At 28.4% G+C, this 16,456-nt stretch overlaps 1 protein-coding gene across 1 annotated transcript in view; it reads right to left on the bottom strand.

The window, feature by feature from the left end:
• LOC122510659 (polycomb group protein Psc-like) overlaps positions 1 to 15,949 on the bottom strand; it is a 92,294-nt gene extending 76,345 nt beyond the window's left edge. Inside the window, exons 1-2 of the mRNA XM_043625452.1 lie at positions 15,744 to 15,949; positions 534 to 699 (exon numbers count right to left, since the gene is read on the bottom strand). The gene's annotated coding sequence lies outside the window, so the exon portion shown is untranslated. The remainder of the gene's footprint in view (positions 1 to 533; positions 700 to 15,743) is intronic.
• Between the last annotated feature and the right edge of the window lie 507 nt (positions 15,950 to 16,456).

Genomic DNA, 16,456 nt, shown 5'->3' on the forward strand with positions numbered 1-16,456 from the left:
TACTAGTGTTTCTATTAATATTTTTGTAACAAACATCAAATAACCCATAACTTTAAAATACTGTTTGTTAAATTTTTAACGAGGGTCAAGAGTTACGTCCTTAGTTTAACTATAATATTGATAAAATAAATTATCATTGGGAGGTGAAAATTGAATAAAATTCAATGTGTATCGTCAGAAAAGCGACGTTTCGTTGGATAAGGTTTGCAAACGTTACTATAAAGTTTAAATAAAATTTCTTTCCGCGTCTGTTATACACCGAATAATGTTATAATAAGGGGCATATTACGTCACACTTTAAGGGGGAGGGGGGGGTCAAACAATTTGTGACACCCTGCTAATGTATTTAATAGAGTGTGACATGGGGGAGGGGTCAAAAATGGCCAAAAATAGTGTGACATAATATGTGGATGGCCCCTATAATATATCGTGCATAGTTTTCAGACAAATTTTTTTAAAATGGTAGTTTTTCTTCATAAAAATCGCAATGAGATTTTATAAATATAAAAGATTTCCACATTTATGCATCATACCTTTGCAAAACTCCAAATACCTCGCAGTTTAGAAAGCCCCTGTTATATTGTGGTCGCTAATGAGCCGCTCAGGTCTCCAATTAGAAGCAAGAAGAAAAGTGCTCCAGTGGCGTCAACATTATGTATTCCTCAAAGTTTATGTTCTTCACTCTCCATCCATGAAACACTGAAAAAAGAAGAGAAAAACAGTGTTAATAAATTACTATAGTACAAATTGTTTACAACTTTCGTTCGTTTTGAAGCATGCACTTTAAATTTAAGTTAAAATTTCACTGATGTGTAATGATCAACTATAGTAAATTAACAAGTGAAAATTAACTGATCATTACTATCTGGTAAGTTTCACTACTTTCGGGGTAAATTTTGCTACTCTCGAAGTAAATTTTACTAATTTACTTCGAACGTAACAACTTTTGCTTCGAAAATAGTCAAAATTGACAAAAAGGAGCATATAAGTTCCAAAACAGTTTACAGATTTTACTTTGTAAATAGTAATAAATAGCGATAGGTTTATTTTTGTTAACCGCAATCGAATAATAGCGTGAACTTTAAAATACACAAAAGGTTTAAAGTTCAAGACTTAATTTGTATAAGCAAGTGGACTAAAAAGCAAACCATTTGTAGAAAATTACTTATCATCACAGTGTTTCTGCGAATATCAAATTGAGACGAAAAACGAATCAAAAATGTTGCTTCGCAACACTTTCGATTCGTTTTTCGTCTCAATTTGATATTCGCAGAAAAACTATAATCATATAATTTGCAAAACTTTTGTCTACTGAAATATATTAAAATTTAAGTTTTACATCTTATTTTAATGCCTAAATTTAGCGCCTACGAAACTTTTTTCACGAAATCGAAAAGAATCAAACAGTTTTAAAGATTTAAAATTAAAAATGTGCCCTGCTTTTCTTCAACTTCCTATAAGCGAACAAAAGAATGAAAATCAGTGACATTTTCCCAAAATAATTATTTTCGACTCTAACTTTTACAGAAATAACATGCAGAATTTTCCATGTGTAGCAGCAAAAAAAATAAGACCCTATTTCAAAAAAGAAAATTTCACAGTATACAACAGCGCACCTTGTATATAGGAAAAATTCTAAAATGAAAAAAACGCGAAGAATGTAACACTAAACTGAGGAGAATCCTCTTAATAATGTAAACTTCCTTCAACAAAAGAATAAGACCCTTTAACTTTCGAAAGGAATATTCTCCCCCGAAAGGATAACTTTCAAGAAAGCTAACATGTGTCCAAACAGAATTCCCAACCAGAACTTTATTAGCTTTTATTCGGAAAGTATTTCTTTCATTGTATATATCTATAGTCCAAAGAGCGAATGAATTTATAAAAGAATAAAAATCCGATTTTAAAGGCAATCCACTTTTTAAGCTGCGCGTAAATACTTTTGTTTTTACCGAAGGAGAATAACAGGTTCAAAAGAGGCACTCTTCATAAATGCTCTTGCTACGTAAAAACAGTTGAATCGCAACTACTTTTATAGTATAAAAGTAATCTCTGCGTCTTAAAATTTTTAGAACCATTTTAAAAAAATTTTAAATCTACCTTCAATTGTAGCGCAAAAACTTTTCAATTTACGAAATAAATAAAAAAATGTTTCTTAAATAAACCTATAGATATAGTTATATATGCATATACTTATATACTACAAAAGAAAGAGTGGACGAATGCGGAAAAAGAACAGCTGAAAATGCCAGATGTTCATATAAACATATAGCGGAAATTGAAGATTTCATTTCTTACAAATGGAAAGTCCGTTTTAAAGACAAGAAGACACACGCGCGCGCGCGTCACACAAATACTTGAAATTGTGTCCATTCAGTCCCTAAAACGTATATAGTGTACACATAATACAGGGGGACATTTCATCGAGAATGAAAAGTCGTTTACGATTAGGATCGGATCAGAAAAAAGTTGAAGAAATATACCTACATTCAAAATGGACAAATTGGATTAAAATCCTGAATTCCAGATCGTACAAATGACGTTTCATTCCGGATCAAGAATTCTATTTTAAACAATATTGTATAAAAGTAATGTTATGTCGGCTTATGTACCGTTTTGTTGGTATAGTGACGCATGCGCACGATGACTAGAAAGTCGAAACAACCCAAAAAGGGGTAAAGTAGTAACATACACCTTATGTACTATTATATTTAATAAGCTTATTATAACTTATGTATTCTTATTATATGCATTGACCTATATACTTATATATTTAAGTACTAGTTATAACCCCATAATATTTTACGCAGGGATATCAGGACCTTTTCAGAAACTGGGAAAATTGACTATAGGGTCCTTGCTAATTCCCTATTTCAATGTCGATTCGATCATGTAATGAAACTAAATAAATTACCACTAGACTACTAACCCTTGACTAATTATTATTTAATTAAAAATTATTAAAATACTGCAATATATATAAAATTGATTCAAACTTCTACTAAATCGAAAAGCCTTAGGAGCTGTTCATAAATTACGTAAGACATTTTTTGGAAAATTTGACCCCCCCCCCCCTCTCCCCTTTGTAAGATATTTGACATACATTAGCATACATACCATTTTTTCTATTGTTCGTAAGAACTTGCTGACCCCCCTCCCCCTAAATGTCTTACATAATTTATGGACGGCCCCTTAGCAAGTGGACAATTTATCACTTTCTGACTCCCCCTCCCCCCATTCTAGACAATCAAGGACACTTGACAAACCCCCTTCCATAACTGTCCATATGGGCATTTTTTGGCCAAGAAAATAATATTTTTAGTAAGATATGTAAATTTACATATGATATAAAGAAAGTTTTTGACTTTATAATGATGGTTAATAAATGGATATTTTATCAAAAATAAAATATTTACAACATTTCAAGAATATCTTAAAATTCTATGCTATTAAAAATTGATTAAATGTTTGATTTCTACAACCCTTCAACCAAATAAATTGCAGTTTGGGACTGATGATTCCTTGCATAAATTAACCTTGACCTTTGATCCACTTAAAAATGGGTTTTAGCAAGAGCCTAATCAGTTTTCCTATCATTTCTGGTGAAGCCCTTTTGAAATAAGGCAAAGTGGTGCAATAGTCAAACCGAGAACTATATACCTACTATATATAAATAATTTATAGTGATGAACGAATCAGGGTGTGGCTATTCTCTTTTACCAAGTTCCGTTCACGATTCAAAGACTTCGAGTGTTTCAGGTCTAATCATCAGTCAAAAGTGTCATATAAATAGTTATATCTGAACGATTTCCATATAATAGCCACCCTGTTCTGTTTAATATTAGTCGCAAGTGTATAATTACATTTAATTTGAATTTAGTAAATATAATAGTATATATAGGGAATAATAGTATATTATTAACTTTAATAAATGATAATGGTATAATAGTATAGTATCAATAAACGATCAGAATTTTCATACCTTTCTCCTTTTTCTTGAATACGAAATGTGTTGGAACATATATATACAAAAACTATATTAGCGCATGTCTTCGGAAACACTCGCGATTACAGTAAAATATATATAAATGTAAAACACTCACACGCACATACTCAAATTATGAAACTTGCATGAAAAAGAAAATTAATATATTTACTCTAACAAAACTATATATATTGTCAAACGATTTTGAAATATATAGGAATGAAACCCCTGCGCTTCACTGATGCAAAAAGAAGTATCTTAATTTAAGATGTTTTGGTAAACATCACTTTTCAGTTATTTGAAATATCTTAATTTAAGATAAGTATCTTCGTTCGCACATTTTCAGCATATTTTTTGGAAAAAAATGTTGGGGTTAACTATATGGTTATAACTTATAAGGTTTTAGTACAACTAACATTTTTGGCGCATCTTATAATTCACAAATCTTATTGCGTCAGACACATCCTAATTTTGAGATAATATTTTATAAAAAACTTACGAAAGTATCTTACTTTTCTAAGATGGAAGAAATATCTTATAACACTTCGCTAAAACGTATATAAAGCATCTTATCCCGTGTAGAAATTTAACCATGGCCCAAATCGGGGCCAGATCTTATGATCATTGTGTAGGCCATAACATGGCATGAAACACCTTCCCAGATCGGGCCCAAGTCTGGGAAGGTGTTTCATGCCATGTTATGGCCTACACAATGATCATAAGATCTGGCCCCGATTTGGGCCATGGTTAAATTTCTACACGGGACACACTGCAAAAATAGGTGTCTTTTTTGATATCTTAAAATAAGATGTTAGATGGAAAAATGGTATCTTACATCTTAAAATAAGATGTTTTTTAAAGTATAATCTTACATATTTCTTCCATCTTAGAAAAGTAAGATATACTTCTGTAAATTTTAAAGCATATCTTAAATTAACATGCTTCTGGTGCAATAAGATGTTTAACGATAAGTTATTTAATAATCGCAAGATGCGACAAAAATGTAAGTTACTAAAAACTAAAATGCATAAAGTGTTATAAATATGACCCCATAGTTGACCTCAAAACTTTTTCCCCAAAAAATATGCGGAAAATGTGTACGAAGATACTTTTAACATCTTAAATTAAGATATTTCAAATAACTAAAAAGTCTAAACCAAAATTTCTTATAGAAATGACTATATCATAACATCTTAATAAATTAGGATCCTTCTTTTTACAGTGCATTTTTTCATCTTACATCTTATTTTAAGATATCAAAAAAGACACTTATTTTTTCAGTGAAGACTTATTCTTTTTGAACTGTCACTGAAATGTAGATTATGTTCTCCTGCTGTTTAGTTGTAATTTCCATGCGCGCGACTATAAATTCCAACGTAAAATATGATTCTAAAAATATATACTTTCGCAAAAGTGAAGCATGCACAGAAAAGGGCACAGATAAATTTTTGGCCTTTTCTATTATATATGTCAATTCAAACTAATTATGTTTAAGCCTTTATTTCATTCAAAATGTTCAATAAAAAGTATTTTTTATTTAAATTAAACAGTGTCATTAAACAAATTTAAAAAAGAATCCTTTATTCTATTTGTGAAAACATAACAATTATAACCAATTAGATGTGCTTCTTTTAGGTCCCTTCGCGACGCGTCATGTATTCTCTATAAATTAAAAAAAACTTAACTGTTTGGCTGTATAACATATATACGGAGAAATCTAAAATAGTAGTTTGAGTCAGCATTATAACAGAGTGATCAAGAAAAGTTTCTTTCAGTGTATAAGTTGAAATATTCGAACCCGATCCCAATCGGGAGCAGGATTTGGCCCTATAACGGATTCCGATCAGGATCTGTGTATAAACATTGAAATAAGACCTTTATTCTTACAGCCCAAATCAAAGCCTGGTCAAAATTTCTGCACAAGGGCATATGTTAAGAGTTGTTCCGATTTTCATATATGCAATAAAAAAAACAACCACGACTTTGGCATATGAAAAATTTAGCAGATAGATGCGTTTTTACAGATTTATTATAGCTAAATATGAAATACTGCTTTGTTATGCATTACCCAACTGAAAAATATATAGTATAATAGAAGTAACAACTGATGGTACGCAATTGTTATACTTTTACTATATACATATTTAAATTACAATAACTTATTTAAGCATATGTAAACTTATTTCACTGCAAAAATTAGGTGTCTTTTTGATATCTTAAAATAAGATGCAAGATGGAAAAATGCGGTATATCTTACATATTAAAATAAGATGCGTTTTCTAAAGTATCTTACTGATTTCTAAGATGCTTTACGTTTTAGCAGTGATCAAGATATTTCCTCCATCTCTTAGAAAAGAAAGTTACTTCGACAAGTTTTTTAAAGTTTCTTAAACAAAGATGTTCCTGGCGCAATAAGATATGTTTAGTCATAAGATATACTTGTCAATTGTAAGATATGCGACAAAAATGTAGGTTACTAAAAACTAAGACGCATAAAATGTTTTACATATGAGTCCATAGTTAACCTCAAAACATCATACCCAAAAAATATGCTGAAAATATGTACGAAGATACTTTTAACATTTTAAATTATAAGATATTTCAAATAACTAAAAAGTGTCCACCAAAACATGTTAGAAATGCGATTACCAAAACATCTTAAATTAAGATTCTTCTTTTTGCATAGTGTTAATCTCTATACTATACATTCAAAACAATAAGAACAATAATTTTTAACAATGATAAATTAATAACTCAGCGGCCTAGTACCTATAAAGCAGAACAAATATTGCATGTTTCAATCAACTGCGGCTTACCCGTTAAATCGACGTTTTACTGCACAAGAAGCATTTTATCATGTTGCCTATCCTGAGTTGGGCGTTGGTTCCTGCCCTCTCCTGTTTTCTCCTTTTCCGCTCCCCCACCTTCTGCGCACTCAGCACTAAAGCCAATATGCTGCGCGTCGTTCCTGTACATAAACTACAAGGCACAATGCTCCCTGCGTCTACACTCTACTGCATTCACTATCGAAAACTACCACCGAGTCGCATGACTGTAGCCAAAGTAGCTGTTAGTCCATTACATCAAACTATAGCCAAATCGTCAATACTACGAAATTCTACCAACTTCGAGTAAACTGCGAATAACTGCACCTCACCACATCTAAACTCATTTTAGCATACGAATCAATTTGAAAATCACTTTTTCGACATCAGTATGACGTATATTTACAATCTATCTATCACTTTCAGCTTCCAATCAAGAATAACCTCAATCAATTGCAACATAAAAGGCAAATGACCGATGCTCGATTCAGGGAAAGGAAAGACGCTTTCGACGTTTATCACACTTTTCGCCTTCTTATCCTAAGAATTGATAAAAAAAAACCTGTAAAATTTACAAAAACAACAATATACAATCTTGATCATTACGAATTCAGACAAAGCAAAACGTACTTTTTATTACAACCTACTAATAAATTCCTTTTTTTACAGCAAAGATTCTTAAAAGCATCATTTAGCAGAACGAGGCTTCACGGTTAGCACAAAGGCATCCCCTCTCCAACGCAAAGCGGAACGAAGGGCGACAACAAAATGGAGATAGACTCCGCCTCCAAAGTCGGAACCAATCGTCAGCGACGACGCTGCACAACCCCTCTGCGCTTTCTATTCCGTTCATTCGCTGGCACTTCGTAATAAAGAAATGTCCAACAATCGACCCTTATTTATAAAATAATTGCAAATATTAATGCAAATACCATTTTTCGAGACACTACTGATGATGACTCTAATTAGTGAATTGAAATTAATCAAGAAATCATAATGGTAATGGAGAAAAAACTCGTTTTTAAGTATCAGACGAAAGGGTAACATAAGAGGAGAAGAGCGAACCTGGATTCCAATTAGAGTGGAAATTGACCTACTTTGCTCAATTTGAAATCGGTTTATAAATAGGATCTTGTCAGTAAATAGGAAAAGTATATCTTGGCTCTTTCTGAAGATGTATATACTGGGCAAAGTAGAAAACTATTTTTTTTATATAATAGTATATGCTGGGTATTAATACAATTTCTCTTATTTGCCAGCGCAATTTTACTGATTTACTAACGGACTTTACGCTAATTCAAATATGATAATTAGTCCTAATACATGGAATTAGAAATCATTCACATACATTGCCTCACGTTAATTTGGAAAATGTTAGACCTCTCCCCCCTCCTTCGCGACGCTGTATATATCCGTGCACAAACATTATATCACTTTCTCGGAACTTGAGGCTGAGCCTTAATAAGAACCTAGCAAGTTTTGCAAGTTTCTGGCAAAACTTTTATTGTTATAACAAAAGTCTTGTTGATGGACGGAAACGGATAATTTCTTTGGGAATATCTTAGTGCATAAAACTCTCGGACTTTTTATACCGTTAGGCACTTTTCGTATAACCAAAATCTTTCCATTTTGGTTCGCTGATCACTATATTTTAAAAAATCACTGGCAAATAAAATTGTGGTATGGGTTTTTTAACACCAAAAATGAAATCCTGCGCGCATAACGTTTTAATCCATTAAAAATTAAAATATAATTAATCTATTGAAAGGATTAAAATATGGGCAAATGATTCAGTCAAAATGGCGTTGGCATATTTGTCATTGAAAAAATGGAACCAAAAATGGATTATTTAAACTGTTTTTGTGTTAATGTAAAGTAACAATGGGCTTTTAAATAATATTATATAGATTTCCTACACGGAAAAAACGAATAAAAGTATTATCATTTCTGACATAAAACTTTTACTATATTTTCGGAGTTTGCTGTGTACAAACATTTTTATAAAAATTATTAAAATATGTACTTTAAACGCTGACAAAAATGGGGGGCAAAGTTCCAGACAGTTCATTAATTTTATACTTTGTAAATGCAATAAACCCGCGACGGTGATTGCTTTTTTAGAATTAAAAATTAGAGCGCGATGATGCTGACAAAATTTATAGAAATTATTTGAAAATTAGATATTTGAGAGGATTTTTAGTGTTTTGATAAAAACTTCATAAAAGTATAGTTTGAAGTGGAGTTTTAAAAATTTGAAATGGTGGATTTGACTTTGTCGAGAGGATTTTAAACAATAATTGTTAAACTATAATTTGAAAATTAAGTATTCTTATATGCACTTTATGCGTACTTCAAAGTATAAAATATTTTTTGTATATTTCCTATAAATATACAAGAAACAATCCTATAAAAAATTAAAAATCTTTTCCAAAATTTGTATTCGCCTATAAATAAAAATATATACATATATTTTAAATTTTGATGGCTAATAAAGCTACTATTTTTAAATAACCAAACTTTACGAAACATTTTCTTAAAAAACGATGTATAAAAAAAAGTGAAAATGCTATCTTATAGAACTATAAAATGGTGTCCTAAAGATGAACTATTTAGAATATAAAATATAGAATATATTTACCGATTAAACCTTAAACTGACTTCAAATGCGTAAAAAATAATAATGTTAGGCCTAATGTTAAATACCCGCAATTTTAACATCAAAACATCTGTCAATTTTTCACGGAAACAAAGAAATAAAGCCATTTTGATTTTTGGAAATGTTATACTTCTGAATTCGTCAACCAAAAATTGGAAAAAAACATCAAGATTACTAAAATTCCGAAAGGATTGTCTCAATCATCAAAAATTTAATTGTCGCATATTGCCAGTTGGTGTATATATACTTATATTTTAAGAATTATAGCTTTTCGCATTAAAATTATTATATCTTTCTAAAACGCATGCATTTAGAGGTTATGTTTCGTCCCCTAAAAAGTAGAATTAGAACACATCTTTAAAATATACCCCGCAGCTACTTTCCATTAAAATATTTTAGAAAGTTTTTACAATAGCAGTAAATAATTAACAAGAAATTTTCTTTAAAACATAAGAAACTATATAATATTCTCTGGAATTTGAAACTCAAATATTTGCATTATGGCAAAAGTAAACTAAGAAAATTTTTCTAAAAATAAAGATTCTTTGGTTCGCAACCCTGCCTTCTTATAATTAAGGGGTCGTTCACAAACCACGTCACACTCCTAGTGGAGGGGGAAATCATGCTACAACCTTAATGATAAATATTGGAAGAAATCTTATTTTGTGCATAAAAAAGTAAGAAAGAAGAGAGGGGGGATTGAAAATAAGTCCTAAATATCGTAACGCAGTTTAACGATCCCTAAACAAAACTATGGATTCAATATTATACAACAATTCCAATAAAACTTTCCCATAATAAACAATTTCGAGTTTAAAGAATATTTTTGCCACGAAGTCAAATTTTTTTTTGTTTTTTGAAATATATACCCATAAATATAACACATTGAGCAAATAGTATATGGATATTATTTCAAATTTCATAAGTGCAAATAAATAAAGTAAACCAAGGAGACATTAACACAAGGCTGTAATGACAGAATTTTTAAAACATACATATATATAAAAAGTTGTTGGCCTTCGATTCACTCGTTCTCTTCGCAACCTTTAAGGCGCATGCGTCGCAATGTACTCTGAATGTCTGTATATATAAGTACACATCTATACATGTATGTGTGTATGTAGGTACGTGTGTATATATATGTATACAATATATCTGATTTTGTGTGAAAGTTGCCTGATTATTTCTGTTTCATGCGCGTTACAGAGATTTAAAAGAACAGCGAGAGATTCCGACTTCAATATAGGGCTGCGGCGAAAAGCAGGCAAAAGAAAAAGGACATTTTCGAGATGGCGCTACTTTCTACGTGGTGATTTATGTCCTGCAGGGCTCACGAAAGGAAAAAGACGCTCAGGGGCGTAGGAATAAAATTACTAACTGCACTATTGTCGACATTTTTTTTTATGTCTATTTTTGTAAAACTACTATATTGTTAAGAATTAATTGATTATTAACAATGAATGTTGTCTTTCTAAACTACCGACCATTTTAAGGCAATACTGCGTCAACACAGAGTTAATAACTATGATAATGATTTGTACTTTTATAATTGATATTATTTTTAGGACTGTTGCAACTATTTTTGAATTAAACTACCATAATGACTGTCTTTAAGCACTATCACTGCGATTGATAATATTCATGTATACTATAAATAATTAATAATACTACTATTTTTGGTAAATATTCTAAAAATGTTTCCATATTTTTGTGACTATTATAAAAAAGGAACCATATCTATTGTAATTATTATAAAAATGTTGCTATTTTATAAAAATTTGATTAGATATTTTCATTGATGTAAATGTAACTATGTTTTTTTAAATAATAATAACTGTCTATACTAATTCATATCGATTATTTATTACCATTGTTTTTAACTATACTATCAATTGTAACTATTATTTAACTATTAACAGGCAAATGTAATTACGTTTTAATATAATATTGTCGTTAAGAACTGACACTGCGATTGTAAATACTGCATAATTTATATTTATATTTTATTGATTCAATAGAAATAAATTAAAATTTAATTATTTATTGTAACTATACCATTTTTTGTAAACTTTAAAATTGACTGTAACTATTTGTAATAAAACTTTTCTAAAAGTTATAATTTTACCGTAAAATATTTTTTGAATTTTTTAAAATGCAGTACAAACTGTTTTAATTTGTTTAAAAATGTAATCCCTATTTAATTTTCTGCTTTATTGTATCTATAAATTATTAGAGTTAAAAAAATAATAAGAAGTCTCTTTTAAATAGTAAAATTCTATAATCTACTAATGTTAATATATATAGTTAATTAACATTCAGGGTGGCCGCAAGATTGACTTTATCAATTTTCCCTGACAATTCCCTGACATTTTACTGACATAACAACGAATTTCCTTGACAAAAATTTTTTTGTTTAGAGCAAAAAATGTATTGCATGACCGCCTTAATTTCTTTAATTGCCCTGACAAAAAAATTTTTCCTGACATTTCCCTGACTTTACTGACAAAAAATTTTTTTTCCTGACATTTCCCTTCTTCTTTAATTGCCCTGACAAAAAAATTTTTCCTGACATTTCCCTGACTTTACTGACAAAATTTTTTTTTCCTGACATTTCCCTATGACTTTACTGACAAAATATTTTTTTCCCTGACATTTCCCTGACTTTACTGACATATGTGGCTACCCGACATTGATATAAATATGAAAATAATATAGTTAATAGCAATTAATCAAATAGTTAATAATGACCAATTATTAGTTACATTTACTTTTAGGTTATGTTAAAACAACTAAAATTTTTGTAACTATAATTTAATTTATGTCAAATTTCACTATTTTAGCAGTTATTTTTTTTGTTATAATTAGTTTTCTTCTACTTATCATAAATAACTTTTTTTATGAATTGCTGAAATAAAACGTCAGCCAACATTAATTGACTAACAATTATATAGTTATTATTCTTATACTAATTCAGATTTCGAACGAATTAATCTCAATTATATCATCTTCTATCTCTATAGTGTGACAAACGAATAATATATATTTAAAACATCGACGAATGTTAGCTAAATTTTACTAATCAATTAGCGAAACAAAATTTTTGTCACTAAATATAAGTTTAAAAAATAAAAGTTAGATGAATTCATAATTATAAGTTTAAAAAAAAATTGCAGAGTATTTCAAAGTTAATAATAATTACTAATTAATAATTTGGTAACAATAAGATATACATTTACTGATTTAAGTTAAATATTTCTACTGATTAATTGGTTAATATGAACTAATAAGAGTTAGATTAATTTTTCACATAACCTAAAAATTAATCTTCTAATGAAGTTGTAGTCAAATTTAACTATACTTCTTTCGTTGTTTTTCTACTGAATATTAGCTGCTTTACAAATATTAAGTCGTTTTTAATAATAATTACTTGTTTTACTAAAATAATTAGTTGGTTTTGCGAATAATTATAATTTTATTAATAATCAGTCATTTGACAAATAATCAGTTACTTTTACCAATAATAATCTATTTTATACTAATTACCGAAACAAAAACAATCGAGATTTAACTAATAATTCATCAATTTTAACTATTTCGGATTTAGAGAGTATATAAATAATTGTCGGTTATTGTTGTGAGAAAAAAAATCTATAAATCAAATACAATGCGAAAAATATATTAAAAATCGTTTATCTCCCTATAGAGATTTTTTCCTTCAAAAAATATGTGCATGCAAAAAAAATGTCTAATATGCTTCTTATCTATATCTCAAAATATGGAGTCATTCAGAGCTTCCTGTTGCACATTAAAATAATGCGACGTTGTCAAAAATCCAGAATCACACGAAACGTGTTGTAAGACACAAAATTGAAATTCAATATTTACTAAATATACATGACGAAATTCATAATATAACCACTAAATATTTAATGTACAAAATATACACTAACGGAATATAGAAAAATTTAAATATTTATCGTATGTAAAATAAGTTTACCAACAGTCGCATTATTTCCAATGTGTAAAATAATGGATGGAAAAAATGTGGCAACACCGCGCGCACTAAGGAAATGTATATGTATATATCGGTTCTTCAACTATGGGCAGATAAGGCCGTAATTTTCTACAGAAGTGTCTGATATACTGCATATATATGTATGTATGTATACTTTTTATGGCAAATTGGTTTAAATCGATAAATTTTTTACGATTATTTTTAAACCGTATAGTTTCATATATCATAATTATATTGTAAAAAAAAATTTAATTTTTCTTTTCAAATAATTGAATATGGGAAAAAACGTGAGTCGAGTTCATGTTTATATATAATAATGGAAAATGGAGCCAAATCGATAGAATATAATTTGACGACCTTACGTACAAATACTTTTTAGAAATTTACCTTTGAAAAATGTTTTCTATACTTATTTTTATGAAAATGCGCATTTGTAAATTTTGTATTTGTATCATTTTACGATATAATAAAAGATTTATATTCGAACAAAATGGAAATCAATTTTTCGTGAAATGTTTAAATATTTAAATAAATGTTTATTTAATAATAATTAAATAAATTTATAATAAAATACGATTTATTTAATTACTTTATCATTTACTTGATTGTTATCAAATAAATATTTACTTGAACGAAATAATTATAATTATTAACTATTTGTATTACTAATTATTTAATTAATTACTCATTATTATATTATTATTATTATTGAAATATATTTTGAATTTATGAAAGTATATTTGAATTTAGAATTTGTGAATTTGGAACAAATAAAATTTAATTGACGCAAGAAATAAATTTTATTTGTTACAAATAAATATTTATTTAAATCCTTCAAAAATGAAATAAATTAAAAATATATTAAATATTATTTTCAAATTATTTTATAATAAAAGTAATAAGAAGACTTTTTTTAAAATTAAAAACACCGCTTTAAATAAATAATTTTTTTATTCTAAATAAAAAATAAAAGAAAAATAATTAAATAAATTTTTTATTTATTTTTCTTATGCTTATTTTTTTCTAAATTAAATTTCCAAATTAAATTTTTCTGAATTATCTTTCAAAAATAAAACAAATTAAAAAGATATATAAAATATTATTTCCATAATTATTTTGGAATTAAAGTTAATAAGAACGCACTTTTTTGAAAATTAAAGACACCGCTTTGAATAAATAAATTATTTTGTTTTATTCTAAATAAATAGAAAATGTATTTCTTACTTTTCTTTTATTTATTCAGAATAAAAAAATAATTTATTTATTCAATGCGGTGTCTTTAATTTTCAAAAAAGTGCGTTCTTATTACATTTTTATTACAAAATAATTCAAAAATAATATTTAATATCCTTTTAATTTGTTTATTTTCAAAGAATAATTCAAAAAAGAAATTTTAATTCTTTCAAAATATTCTAAAACCATATTATTAATATTCAACAACATTTGCGAATAAAAAATTGTAAATTGATTTTCAATTCCTATATACTGCATCAGTATTTCGAGGTTAAATGGAATTCAATTAATTTATTTGCATAATTAATACGATACAGATTAAAATTGGTTAATTTTATATTTCATATTGTCTAGACAATAAGAAATAAAATTAACCAATTTTAATTAAATCGTTTCGACAATCTCTAAACTGTCACGTTCAATTATAAATCGTCCAAAAAAAATGTCGGAAATTGATAAGTAAAAACCTGTCATACATTTTTCTCTATTATTCGATTTCAAAAGAGGGTTATTGCGTGTATTGTTTGTATTTGATTAGCCTATTAAAATAGGGCATAGAATAATGCTTCTATGCCCTATTCTAATAGACTAATCAAATAGTCATTAAGCTATATATATATATATACAGGTATTTGTGTGCCTATACCATTTGTACGAGTAATTGTCATAAATTCATATTTTATTTCCGAAAAGCCATTAATAATAGCCACGACATTTCTTTTCTTAGTTTAACGCTTTAATATACCTTTTAAAGATGATTAACATTGATATTATTACCTTTATCAAATTCCAAAGATCTTAAACGCATTAAAATTTAATTATGAAAATCGTAAAAGTATTGTTGTTAAACACTTTGCAATGGCAAATTGCACTTTTTGTCGCGCATTGCGAATCAAAAGTAAGGTTATCTATATACATCACACTTCTGTAAAACTCGTTATTAAAAAAGTCTTGATTTGTTTTACTCTTTTGATAAAAATCAACAATGTATTAATCTCAAGCAATAAATAATGTTGATAATAATCTTACCACGCCATCCACACCGTGATTGTGAAAATTGAGTGCGTCATTCGCCAGTCGACCAGCCATTTTGTAATCCGCATTGTTTGACTATTTTCGCCTGGACGATTAGTGTATTTGAGAAAACTGACTTTCTTTTATCTAAAAAACGTTTATTAGATTGTTAAAATATAACTATGTATAAGATAAAAACGATAAAACTTTGAACAGTTGTCCAAGGAATTTTACCAGCAGCAACTTCAAGCAACTGTACGCCTAGTGACGAAGTCAAGTACTACTTAAAGCCTCATTCACTCACTGAAACAAGGGATGGGTAGGTGGCGGCTCTTACGTGAAGTCCATACATGAGACGTCGAGTTTTCATTGGTCGACAGTTTTAGCGGTAAATTTCAAACAATCAAAATATCAAAAGCTTTTTTTTTAAAAAATGATGGTAAAATAAATATTTCTAAATACTATTGAAATAAATCGTTAATTCTTAGAGGGCAGTTTCATAGTTTTTTATATGCGGAAGTAAGAATTTCTGGCTTTTTTTTATCTTTTGGGGGGAAAAAAGCATCGATATAAAAATGCCAGTGTGAACACGGCTGAACTATAAGTTTTTTTTACTCTTGCTTACATAGTTATTAACGGTTACTTTCAGACAAGTAATCTGCGTATTTTTCCATTTTAATAAATATTCTCAGTAATTAATAAATAAACTTAGCGTAAGTACTTAGAAA

Source organism: Leptopilina heterotoma, unplaced genomic scaffold, assembly GCF_015476425.1.
Source record: "Leptopilina heterotoma isolate Lh14 unplaced genomic scaffold, ASM1547642v1 Lhet_73, whole genome shotgun sequence".
NCBI classification, from domain to species: domain Eukaryota; kingdom Metazoa; phylum Arthropoda; class Insecta; order Hymenoptera; family Figitidae; genus Leptopilina; species Leptopilina heterotoma.